The following is a 13,604-nucleotide window of genomic DNA, read 5'->3' as shown; positions in this document are numbered from 1 at the left end:
GATATATATATGTTGTATATATGTAATTAAAAAAGTTCACCTGTAAAAGACAGACATATATTTAGTCATTAATTAATTATGTAAGAGATAAAAGTATCCACCTAACCTATAATACCTGTAATCTACTCACTCATTGTAAGTCAGAAAATGAGTTTTCTTGGGTGCTTTCTAATTTATTTGTGCTTTTGTATTTCTCCTATTTTTTCTAAGCACTTAGTGTGTGCTTTTAAATTCCAACACTAACAGTAAGCAGCGAAAAGAACGAGGTGTCTGAACATTCATAAACATCATAATAGAAATATAACAAGCTCATTCCATAACTTTTCTAAGCACTGAGTGTGTGCTTTTAAATATACAATGTGCTTCATTTGAACTTAAAGAAAAAGAAAAGATGCTCAAGACCAAGCAGGAGGAGAAAATGGGCAAATGTCCATTTCAAAAAAAAAAAATCCAACATTTTGTCCTATTTCCCAAACTAATTAGGGAAATACCCTTCTTTCGAAACTCGATTTTTTTAAAATCGAGTTATAAAAAAAAAAATTCTGGAGCCCTATAGTGGCGTTTTAAGGAGCCTATAGTAACATTTTAAGAACCTATAGTGGCATTTTGTAACTCAATCTTCATGAAGTTGAGTTACATGCAATTTTTTTTTTTTTTTTTTACCTATAACTCGATTTTATGAAGATCAAGTTACAAAATGCCATTATAAGTCCTTAAAACGTTATTATAGGTTTCTTAAAACGCCACTATAGGGCTTAACTCGATTTTGAAAAAAATCGATTTTTAAAAGAAGGACATTTTCCTAATTAATTTGAGAAATAGAGCAAAATGCTGGATTGTTTTTTTAAAATTGGCAAAGGCCAATTTTTTCCCCAAGAAAGAAGATAAACTTTAAGGTTAATGAATGTAGCACAATTACATCATGTATAACACAGGTAGAATAGGTTTTCAGATAAGAGTAACGAAAGAGCAATACTAGGGGTCTGTTTGGATACAGCTGAAACTGAAAACTGAAAAAAAACTGAAAAATATTGTAGCAAATAATTTTTAAATGTGTAAATAGTACTGTGGAACCCATTTTTAATGAAAAAGTTGCTGAAAAGTGAAATTTGTGGTCCATAAATAGTAAAAGTTGTGTGGAAAAGTCCACATGTTGCGACTACTGTTCAATGAACAGTAGCCGCAACAGTGTTGCTACAGTAAAAAAGTGGCTGGGAAAGCTGGAAACGCGTGGGAAATGAAAAAAAAAAAAAAAAAAAAAAGAGCTGAAAACGTAAACGCGCAACGCCCAACGCACTGGCCAAACGATCTCTAGGAATACAACATTTCTCCCACAACACTTTTCACAACTTCTTAAGGTGGCAAGCTGGGAATGAATCAACATACTTGGCCAAAATTGGGAATTAAGCCCGTTTCCTAAACAATATAATTAGTAGGCATGATTTCAAAAGTATATATTTTACTAACATTTCGAGTCTCAAAAGACTCGATTTTAGGCCTACAAATTGAGTCTTAAAGACTCGGTTTTTAGTCTGATCACGTCTGATGTGGCGTTTTTCCACGTGGTGTCCACCTGGAAATCGAGTCTCTAAGACTTGATTTATAAGCCATTTACAAAACGACTATAATGTTTTAAGCACAACACCAAGCAAAACTCAGCAAGAAAAATTTTGAAAAAGAAAACAAAGTTACAGAGAACTAATCCACCAAGAAAACCCAATCTACTCAGCTTTTTAACCCCACGACAACCCACGACGATCTGAACCCGACCCACAGCTAGCCACGAGCACCAACGGCCACCCACGCCCCACAACCACACACGACCCATGGTCTCACGCCGATCTGAAGCCACCCACTCCACTCCAATCTCGATCTTCGACGGCGATCTGAACCCGACCCACGGCTAGCCATGAGCACTGACGGCCACCCACGCCCCACGACCACACACGGCCCACACCGAGCTGAAGCCACCCACTTCAATCTCGATCTTCCTCTGTTTCTGGGTTTTTTTTTTGTTTTTATTTTTTTTATTTTTTATCTCTGATGAGATGAGAGGTGTAAAGGGTGTGCATAATATTTGTTTTGTAAAGGGCTTACAAATTGAGTTTTAGAGACTCGATTTCCAGATGGATGTCATATGGAAAAAATACCACATCAGACATGATCAGACCATGAAAACCGAGTCTTTGAAACTCGATTTATAGCCCAAAATCGAGTATTTTAGACTTGAGATGTTAGTAAAATATATACTTTTGAAACCGTGCCTACTAATTATATAGTTAGGAAAATGGGCTTAATTCCCAATTTGGGCCCAACATACTTTCACATAGATCTATCACTAAAACCTCTTTGTTAACCAAAATAGAACAGAGGAGAAGTGAAAAAAAATTCTAGTCAAGCTCAAAACCTAATATATATATATATATGTGTGTGTGTGTGTATACACTTGGAAAATGTATGACTACAGGGACATAATTTTGTTAGCAAATTGGTTGGATTTGAACCTGGTTTAGCTCATCCCAAATGTCCACAGAAACGGGTTACAAAGAAAAAGAGTGACTCTTGTTCGTTGTGGAGTTAATGTGCGTTTTGTCTTCCAAGCTAAAATCTTTTTACTTTTTGAGAAGTGACTTAATTGGCACTCATTGATTTGACAGAATGTAGATGGGAATAAAAACTTAAAGAACTTCTAGAATATCAAAGGAACAGACTATGCAAAATAAAAGGTAAAACTAAACCAATTAGCCATTCGAAAATTCAGATTTTCATTTTCTACTCTTGAAGAAAAATCCAACAAATCATTCATCTTGCCTAATTCATTTAGACCTATTAGGTGCCCAAAAGAAAGTTCTCGAGTGTGTTAGATTTACTTTTGTTTTTGGTTTATGATTGGAGTTAGGAAAGGAGGGGAAAGACAAACAAAGGAAGTTTTAATTTCATTTGTATTGACAATTTTGGAGTCCATGATAAGAAAGAGATTTGGACAAAAACTTGGACAAACATAGTCTTAGACTAAATATACCATCAATATCCCTATTCCCTAGTAATGTTGACATCATGATGATATGATATAGTAGATATGTATTAGAGTAGGTAAAATATAAGTAGAGAAAAGAGCGGACAAAATGGGCTTTTACCCTTTTCGGGCAAATGAAATAGCTTTTATATACATTCTTTTTCAAACTAATTAGAGAAATGTCCCTCTTTTAATACTCGATTTAAGATAAATTAGTTAGAAATAAAAGAGCTACACCTACCATTACCAAGTAGTTGAGTGGAGCATAAGAAAATAGTGTACAAATTAGGCAGGGGCATCTGTGGCATTAATGTTTGAACACTATAATAATAAGAGTGGATGGCTTTGAGTGAAGATTTGTGATTGCCGTTTGGCATGTAAGAATAAACTCAAGTTTAACGTTAACCTCAATCTACTGGACTAAAGCGTTTGGTGCTAGGTCGAGATTTTGTATTTTGTCCACACACACACACAAAAACAATGCCTAATTTAATTAATCGCCTTTATTATGAGCATAAACCATAGCAAGAAAACTAAGTGCGACTTGTCCTTTAACTTTATGTGTGATTGAGTGTATTAGTGAGTTATCATAAATAGTCCAGCAAGTTTGTTACAAGCATAGAATTGAAACTTTTCCCCCAAAAAAAAAAAAAAAAGTCCATAATTTTTCAATATTTACCTACGGTGAAGAAAGTGCTATACTAAACATGTACAAGTGAAATCAAAATGCTTAAAAATCTAGAAAACGTTCAAGAATATTCAAGGCTCCTAATGTGTTTGAAGAATTTAAAAATTATACCACCATTTGTAAATCATCAAACACACACAAAGAAAAGGAAATAAAGTTCTCATCAATCCTTACTTGATACAGGTTATTCAGTCGTTTTATTTCAAATAATTTATGAACACATTTTATTCTTATCTTTTCTAAGGGAGTTTGGAATTAAAAATTCTATGATTTGTTAATTACTAGTATTTCTATGAAACAAAAGTAGTTAATAGTACTATAATTATAGTTTGATTTTTGACTCTCATATGAAAATCTAGACAGCTTCTCACAGCGTCATTTAAAGACTTTGTAACTAAAATCCACAATTTTGCCTGTCACTAGAAATATTGAAAACCAAAACGAAACTTATTTTCCCAGTTTTTTCTCTGCAGCTAAGATTCCCATTAGTTACAGAACCAAATCAGTTGCGGAAGATATATGTGAAGCTATTGGGAAGGTGGAACGTTCAACAGATACTTCGGAGTGTGAGTGTGGGAATTACATTAGAGTAAGGGTTACCATTGATGTTTTTCAGACTCTTTGTCAAGGTTGAGTAATCAGACTAGAGGATAATGAAAAGGTCTGGGTCATATTCAGGTACGAGCAGCTTCCAAATATATGCTATTGGTGTGGATGTCTTGATCATGGTGACAAGGAGTGTGATATGTGGATCCAGAGTAAAGGTACTCTCTAAAAAACCTCTCAACAGTATGGTTCATGGCTTTGGGCAACATCGTCAGGACCATCAAAGGGCAATGTAATACGTGTGTTAGGGTATTATGAAGATAGGAAGGAAAACTTATCCTCACGTTGGAGGAGGACTGAACAACAGCGCCCAAGTCCGATGACCACCCCAGCAATGGCGAGTGAAACAGAAAAGGAAACTGAGGATGTGGTAGCAGATATTGGGGATTTTCCTAATACAAATAATGCAGAGTCCACACTCCCAAAGGAAAATATATGGCCGAATGTTCAGGATCACGGGAATTAAGGAATTTCCTTTACTCAACAATTGAAGGACATAGATAATGATCTTGGGATTTATGAGGATCCCGTAATTATTGGCCAACCCGAGGAGGTTCAAGCTGATCAGGAAAACTCTCCATTATTTGATTTGGGTACGCTGAGAAAAGACTTAGATGAAAATATTAGCATGTTGCTCCTATGCTAGTGCCCCCCTTGGGAAAAATTTCAGCAACACCCCTCTCAGATATTACTAATTCTCAGATCCCACTGGTTAGTGATGTCAACTCCTATTAGGCTACGTGGAAACGTGTTCCCCATCCAGCCCATGTAACTCAGCATCCTTCATCTGATTACACAGGCTTGAAGCGACCATTGGGCAGGGTTAATGATCATTTTGAGTTACCAAGTAAGAAGTTAGTGGTTTCAAGCAATGACAGAGAAAGTTCACTTGCATTGGCGGAGGCTATTGTATAGCCCTGCCAGTCACAATGAGTTGCATAGTGTGGAATTACAGGGGGCTTGGGAACCAACTCGCAGTTCAGGAGCTTGTGGATTTGGTGCAAGCAAAAGGTCCCTCTGTCGTGTTTTTAGCCGAGACATTGGTAAATGAAGCTAGGCTAGATTACGTGAAAGACAGAATTCGTTTTGATAAAAAATTCTTCGTTCAAAGAGAAACTAGAGGAGGAGGCTTAGTGCTATATTGGAAGAATGATATTGAGGTTGACGTTGAATCCTCATCACTAAGTCACATTGACGCAGTCATTAATAAAAGTTCGGGTAAAGCTTGGAGATTCACTGGTTTTTATGGCAATCCCAAAACTCACAGAAGGAGTGAATCTTGGGATTTACTTCGTTGTTTGCATGGCAAAAACTCCCTTCCATGGTTGTGTGCGGGAGATTTTAATGAGATTGTAAAACAGTCAAAGAAGTCAAGGGGGTGTTTAAGACCTCAAAATCAGATGCAGATGTTTAGAGACGTACTGGATGAATGTGAATTAATGGATTTGGGCTTCAAAGGTTTTCCTTTCACATGGAGTAGGCATTATAAAGATGGTTGTTCGGTATGGGAGAGACTGGATAGGGCAGTAGCTTCACATGATTGGTTTGTAGATTTTTCGGGTACTCGAGTCACTCATGTAAATAGTTCCACTTCGGACCATAAGCTGCTGTGGATTGACTTGGCTGACTTGGACTTCCAGCAAAAGAAAAAAGTTTTCAGATTCGAAGAGGTTTAGCTGTCAGACAAGGGATGTGGGGAAACGGTTGAGGATGTTTGGTTAGCAACTTTTGAAGGGTCTAAAGATACAAGGGTGATTAGGAAAATAGAAGCTTTTGGGACTGAGCTAACAAGATGGAGTCGTAACAACTTTGGAAATATAAGAAGAGAGTTAGAAAAAAAGAGGAAAGAGCTTGCACAGGCAGAACAAGTGGCTGTCCAGGGGGGCGGTTTAGGCAATTTGTGGATACTCAAAAAAGAAATCAATGCTCTTATGGACAAGGAGGAACGACTTTGGAGGCAGAGATCTCGAACACTATATTTAAAGGATGGGGACTGTAATACAAAGTTTTTCCACTGTCGTGCAACTCAAAGGAAGTAGAAAAACTTTATCTCCAGTATTAGAAACCATTCTGATGTGTGGTGCACTGATAGAGACCAGATTTGTGATGCTTTCTTGAATTATTACTCTGAGCTTTTTATTTCTTCAGAACCTGAACCTCTAATGGCTGAGTTGGCATCCATTCCTCTGGTGGTGATTGAGGAAATGAATGACATCTTGACAGGAGACTTTAAAGCTTGGGAAGTTGAGGTTGCACTGAAACAAATGGCTCTACTGAAAGCTCCTAGACCCAATGGAATGCCTCCGCTTTTCTATCAAAATTTCTAGGATTTGGTAAGCTTTGATGTCACTAATACAGTACTGCATTTTTTGAATAAAGGTTCTTTGCCTAATTCTTTAAATCATACTTTCATTACTCTAATCCCAAAAACAAAAAATCTGGAGCATGTGACTGAATATAGGCCCATAAGTCTTTGCAACGTGCTTTATAAGATTTTCTCAAAAGTACTAGCAAATAGATTGAAAAGAGTTTTGCCACTCATTAATTCTGATCATCAAAGTGCTTTTTGGAAAGGTCATTTGATTACAGACAATATATTAGTGGCTTTTGAGACTCTTCATTACATGAAAAATCATAACTCTGGAAAAACGGGTTTTATGGCACTCAAGCTTGATATGAGCAAAGTCTATGACCGGGTTAAGTGGTCTTTTTTGAGAGATATTATAAAGCAAATGGGATTCAATGATAGATGGGTGGCTCTAGTTATGGAATGTGTTACTACTGTCTCTTACTCACTCTTGGTAAATGGTGAACCCCATGGCAATATAAAACCTAGTAGAGGTATTTGCCAAGGGGATCCACTTTCACCATATCTCTTCCTACTATGTTCCGAGGGGTTGCATAGACTTATTCAAAGAGCAGCAAGTTTGGGAGAGATTAAAGGTGTCTCTTTATGCCGGAATAGTCCTAAGCTTACTCACTTGCTATTTGCAGATGATAGCCTTTTATTTTGTAGAGCTACCAAGGAAGATTGTCAGAAAGTTTTGGAGATTCTCTCTTCTTATGAGAAGGTTTCGGGACAAAAATTAAATATAGCCAAGACATCTCTCTTCTTTAGCAAATCAACGGCTTTTGATATGCAAAATCACATCATGCATGAATTTGGAGTAGCTGAGGTGAGGAACTATGAGGATTACCTTGGCTTGCCGGCTTTGGTAGGAAGAAATAAAAGGGCAAGTTTTGATAAATTGAAACAAAGAGTTTGGAAGAGACTCCAAGGTTGGAAAGGGAAGTTGTTGTCACAAGTCGGTAGAGAAGTCCTTATAAAGTCGGTCATCCAATCAATCTCAACTTATGCCACGAGTTGTTTCAAGCTCCCCGTTACTTTGTGTCATGAGATTGAAACACTCATTAGAAAATTTTGGTGGGGCCAGAGGAGTGAAAGGAGGAAAATTCATTGGATGAAGTGGAGAGAGTTGTGTAACCACAAAGATGTAGGTGGGATGGGATTCAAGGATTTAACTATGTTCAATGAAGCGATGCTTGCCAAATTAGCTTGGAGACTCCTTAAAGATGATAACTCACTATTTTATAGAGTGTTCAAAGCTCGGTTTTTTCCAACTGGAACCATACTTGATGCAAAAGAATCGCCTTTAGGCTCCTATGTGTGGGAAAGTATCTTAAAGGGGAGAGATGTGATCTCTAGAAGGGCGGTTTGGAGAGTTGGGGATGGAAAAAAAATCAGGATTTGGGGTGACAATTGGCCACCACTTAAAAACAGAGCCAAAATCACTACTCCAATACTGTTTGGGCAGGAGAATTCATGTGTAGAAGTTCTGATAAATCAGCCAACCAAGCACTAGAGAGAAGATGTGATTTACCATGTTTTTAGCAATGCTGAAGCAGAGGCAATTAAGAGTATCCCTCTTAGTTCCTCTTCGCAACAAGACACACTCATTTGGCCCTTTACTCCATCGGGGCACTATTCTGTTAAGTCAGGATACAAATTTTTGCATGAAAATGAAGTACCAGATCAGGGGTCAATTATAAATTCTGGTTTTTGGAGAGATATATGGAGTTTGGAAGTCCATTGCAAGGTGAAAAATTTTGTGTGGCGGGCCTATAAAGATGCTCTGCCAACAAAGGCCAACTTATGCAAGAGGAAAGTCATCACCGAGGCAATTTGTGAGACTTGCAAGGTGATGGCTGAAGATTGCTCACATGCTTTGTTTTTTTGTTCTAATCTACAGGTAGCTTGGACACAGGACCCTCAATGGAGCTGGCTGGCAACTATCACTGGGAAATCACCAAGGGACATCTTCAAAATGTGCTTTCAAGGAAAACAAGGATCCTTCCTTCCTTGCGTACATGGTTTGGTCCATATGGAATAGACACAACCAGGTCCAATTTAATGAGGAGGCATGTTCGCTGCTACGCATCGATTAGCTATCAAAGGAGCGCCGAGCTAAATTCCAGAATCTTCACACAGTCAATCTAAAGCAGAAACATGAGATGCACACGACATGGGAACCACTAGACTTGGGAGTCTTTAAAGTTAACTATGACGGTGCGATGTTCACAGAAATAGTGAGAGCTGGACTCGGAGTGGTCATACGCAATTCAGAAGGAGCGGTTATGGCCTCTTTGTCGCAACAGATCCCTCAACCTACTACTGTGGCACAGGTGGAAGCTCTTGCAACAAGGCGAGTAGTAGAATTTGCCTTAGAGATTGGCATTACCTCAGCTGTTTTTGAAGGGGACTCAGACATAATTTCAAAAGACCTCATTAACTTAGAGAGATCACTAGCACTCCACGGACACTTGATTGAAGATGTTAAAGTTTTAATGCTTTTTTTCAACTTTTGCAGTTTTGCTCATGTTCGCCGACAATGCGATAAGGTTGCTCATGCTTTAGCTAGGTGGGCTATTAATTCGCCCTATCTAACTGTTTGGATGGAAGATGTACCACCAAACATTTCAAGTGTAGTTCAGGTTGATGTCAGCCGTTAATTTTCTTAATAAAACACTTCAATTGGTTTCTCAAAAAAAAAAAAAAAAGTTTCACCAAAAATAAAATAATCTTTGATAATATTGTTATAATAACGTTGTTTAAATATTGTGAAAATACGTGTTGTGTTATTTAAATAACAAAAACTATTATTTAAACAACATAACCAAACAAACCCAAAAGTCACTAGGATTTGTTGTGAGTTCTCACACAAGGGTTTCGTTACAGCTTGAAGAGTCCCAATTAATAGAGTCGTTTTACTAGCGATTACTTCAATAAAGTAAACATAGTCCTTCTGTGGGGCCATTAGAGGAATAAAAGTCAACAAGACCGGTCAACACGTATGACCCAGTCAATGGGGAAAATTTTTGGTAATTCTATTTACCATTCACGGTAAAAGATGAATTCCGAATGAGATAGTGACCATATGCTATTCATGACTTCTTCTTTTTTATGCTAATGCTATTCATGACTTTGTGAACACAATTGTGAGAATATTTGCCTAGAGTCTAAAAATTCAATTATTACCCCCAAAAAAAGAAAAAAAAGAAATTCAATTATTACTTTCTAATTTTTTTCATCAAAATATTTAAAGTTCAAATCTCTCATCTTATTTTAAAATATTAAATTTTTTATTAAAAAAAAGAAAAAGAAAAAAAAAAGGTAAAATCTCTCATCCTATCATAAAATTTTTTTTTTTTTTTTTTTTTTTTGTGTTTTAGGCAAATGTCATAATAACTCACTTCAAACAAAAGAGAACACTAAAGACTAAAAATACTAACTTTGAGTTGTGGATTGAGATGTCTATTGTGTGATAAGTGATGATAACATGATTTCACTATATATTGCCTATGTCAAAAACTTGGAACTTATTCGTATACAGATTGAAAACTCTAGCAAAAAATTAATATTATAGGATTGGTGATTCACCATCTTCAATCTTGCTTAAAGTCTTAAGGCCACAAATTTTTTTGATTTCTATGAGGGGTATTACGAATGGACTCGCTCAAAACAAATTAAGATGATTCCACCATCCTAACAGATTATGACAACTTATTAAAGCATGACTAATTAGACCAGAATAAGGATCAAGGCTATTGCCTGCTAAATGGACCCACATTTACCTAAAGCAAACAATTACAAACCAGGAGAATGCTACGCAATTGTTAACTATGCCGACTACCCAAAGCCAAAGAGAACTGTTAAACTATGACATTAAGTGAACTATAGCTAAGAATAGGAACTATATACAAGCAAAACTAAGCAAAGAACAAGAAATCTGTGTTTCAGCCTAATCCAAAAGCGACAAGAGAAACGAACAGGCATACTTACTTGAATAGGCAAAAGGATTCTCTCCATCATAGCGAAAGCAGACAAATGGATTTTGGGAGGAGGTAGAACCGCATATCCCGCCTGAAGCCTCACACCCCAAACAGGTAATCGCCTGAGAATTATGGTAGTCCACATCAAAACCTTGATTCAATAAATTCTGAAGTCCCAAAGACTCGTTAATAAGAGCAGACCCTAAAACTGGAACTCTAATATGTCTATGGCATTTCTCAAAAAGCTCGTCGATCCCCGTGAAGGATTCGTTTACAAAGTAATTAGCTGTATTATCTAAGCCGCAGGGAAAGTAATTCGCGCCATCCAATCCGCTAACTCCAGAAGGGCATCCATAGAACAAAGTTAGGTTTTGATCGGTTGGGTGATAATCGAAGTTATTAAAATCTAGAGTGGTATCGACGACTTTGGAGGAGGACATGTCCTATTCCAGAGGTCCGATCTTGCAAGGGTCATGATATAATGAGATTGGTTGATGTTTAGTACGCGGAACTCTAGTTCTTCAAAACTGATAATAGGGTATTCATTGTCGCGGCACGTAAGCTTGAACTCTGGAATACTGCAAGGTTCTGGTCGATTATCTCTCAAGAAAGGGTGCGAAATGTTTTTGATCCTTCCACAATCAAAGGGACGCCTGCACTCAACAAAGCATTCATCGTCAGTGCAGTAAGACGGTGGTAATATTGTTAAGAAGAAGAATAGGGTGATGAGGGAAGAGACAGCTAGACAATGGGAATTCATGTGTAGAAGATAATTAAAAAAAAAGAACTGGGAGAGAAGTAATGTTTATGACGCAGCCTAACGTTGAACGAAGACTAGTTAGTCCGAAAGAGATTAAAGAGCCCACTCCACAGATTGATTTTTAAACAGGATTTATCTAGACTCTGGAGGCAAATTTTTCCACTGACTTTTCCACACCGTTCTTTTACGTCTGAGACACTGCCGTTTTATGGTTCACAAGTCCGAAAGAAATTGATTTTCCTCATTCCCAGAAAGTTGCACTCATGGGCATGGCCCAGTTGCTGAGTTCACCCGGTTATCAAAAATAGGAATAATTTTTTTCAAATAATTAATTGGGCAAGCAAATTGGATTCAATTTCAACCATCTTTATAATAAATAAATAATAATAATAATAATAATATTGGATTAGGGACAAGCAGCTATTGACGGCCATCCTTAAATAAAATTATAAGTCTTTTCGTAGTATAGACCCCAATGACTTTTCGTAGAATAGACAGAACTGTCTTTCTGGGCAAGTTCATGTTTTTGGGGCATTTTCACCTACAAAGGTAACAAAGCTATGACTTTAGTCGAACTACTTTGAGGGTCTACTCACCTCCACTAACACGGAAGTATATACCTTAATTCAATATATATATCTTGAGCAGTTCTAGTGCTACAACAAAAATACAACTTGTATCACAACTCGCCCATGTGGCGAGTTGTGGTTGCTGGAGCGGTGATGGGGGTCCATGTGGAAAATATTCCTCCTCTAACCATAACTCGCCACATGGGTGAGTTGTGACACAAGTTGTGCCTTTTGTTAAGGTACAAGACTTTTTTATCTTCTCTGTCAAATCAAGTGGGTCTCACTGATGAGTGGGATCCACTTATCTTGAGTAAGAAGATACATATACCTATAACTGGATAAATTTTGTCTTGAGTTAGATCCAATGACTTTTCGTAGAATAGACAGAACTGTCTTTGTAGGCAAATTCATTTTTTGGGGGAATTTTCACCTACAAAGGTAACAAAGCTATGACTTTAGTCGAACTACTTTGTGGGTCTGCTTACCTCCACTAACATGGAAGAATATACCTTGATTCAGGTATATATATCTCGAGCAGTTCTAGTGCCACAACAAAAAGTACAACTTGTGTCAGAACTCGCCTATGTGATGAGTTGTGGTTGATGGAGGGGTGACGGTAGGTCCATGTGGGGACATTCCTCCACCAACCATAACTCGCCATATGGGCGAGTTGTGGTACAAGTTGTGCCTTTTGTTGTGGCACCAGACATTTTCATATATCTTCTCTGTCACAACAAGTGGGTCCCACTGATAAGTGGGTCCCACTAATAAGTGGGATCCACTTGTCTTGAGTGAGAAGATACATATTCCTATAACTAGATAAATTTTCTTCCGTTAACACTAAGCTGACAATGAAATTAATTTTAGAACTAATATATCATTTTAGCATTTTCTAAATTTTCATCACTAATTGCTATTTAAAATTACTTTAATAATTAATTAGCCCTCCATGTACTTAGACATGGCAAAACGGGTAGGTGACTCAAGTCACTTGGGTTCATATCATAAATATGAACTTTTTAGCATGTTAGAAATGGGTTGGGTCGACACATATTTTTTAACATGAATTTATTTATTTATTTTAAATGTATATGTTATCTTGTAAGTAATGCAGCAAATTATTGGATATAAAATGTATTACTTTGAATTAACCACTCATATAAAAAATGAGCTTAGTTCAATAAATTAATACTTGTTCAATAATTATAAAATTATTAGTAGATTATTACATTATAATGTATTACGAAACAAAAATTTTGTGTTTTTTTCTTTGTTGATAGTTTGTTAATATTAAATAGATACTTATTTGAACTTTCATGATTTTTTTTATTTAAATTTTATTTTACATATACTCCAACCCCCCTTAACTCGAAATCTTAGGTCTGTCCCTGCTTTTATTGCATGCCTCAAGGTCCCAAAGTTCGATGCTCAAGAGGGAACCAGCTGTTTTTTGTTTTATCTAATTTCTAATTTTATTTTAGCTAATGTGGAATTTTAATGTTAATTAATTTTCTTTTTAATATTTTCTTATAAGCCATGTAAGCATCAAGTGCAGTGCACACTCATTGACGCATAGTTTGGTCACTAAATTAATGATAGAGACCAAATTGACTACTACCAAAATTTAGATGCTAA

At 36.8% G+C, this 13,604-nt stretch overlaps 1 pseudogene; it reads right to left on the bottom strand.

The window, feature by feature from the left end:
• The window catches only part of LOC112024178 (LEAF RUST 10 DISEASE-RESISTANCE LOCUS RECEPTOR-LIKE PROTEIN KINASE-like 2.1), a 13,438-nt pseudogene extending 1,735 nt beyond the window's left edge, over positions 1-11,703 (bottom strand).
• Positions 11,704-13,604: the final 1,901 nt, after the last annotated feature.

The sequence above is a fragment of the Quercus suber genome, unplaced genomic scaffold, assembly GCF_002906115.3.
Source record: "Quercus suber isolate HL8 unplaced genomic scaffold, Cork oak 2.0 scaffold_246, whole genome shotgun sequence".
Lineage (NCBI taxonomy): Eukaryota > Viridiplantae > Streptophyta > Magnoliopsida > Fagales > Fagaceae > Quercus > Quercus suber.
The sequence above is the reverse complement of the archived record's forward strand: the minus strand, read 5'-3'. Positions and strand labels throughout refer to the sequence as shown.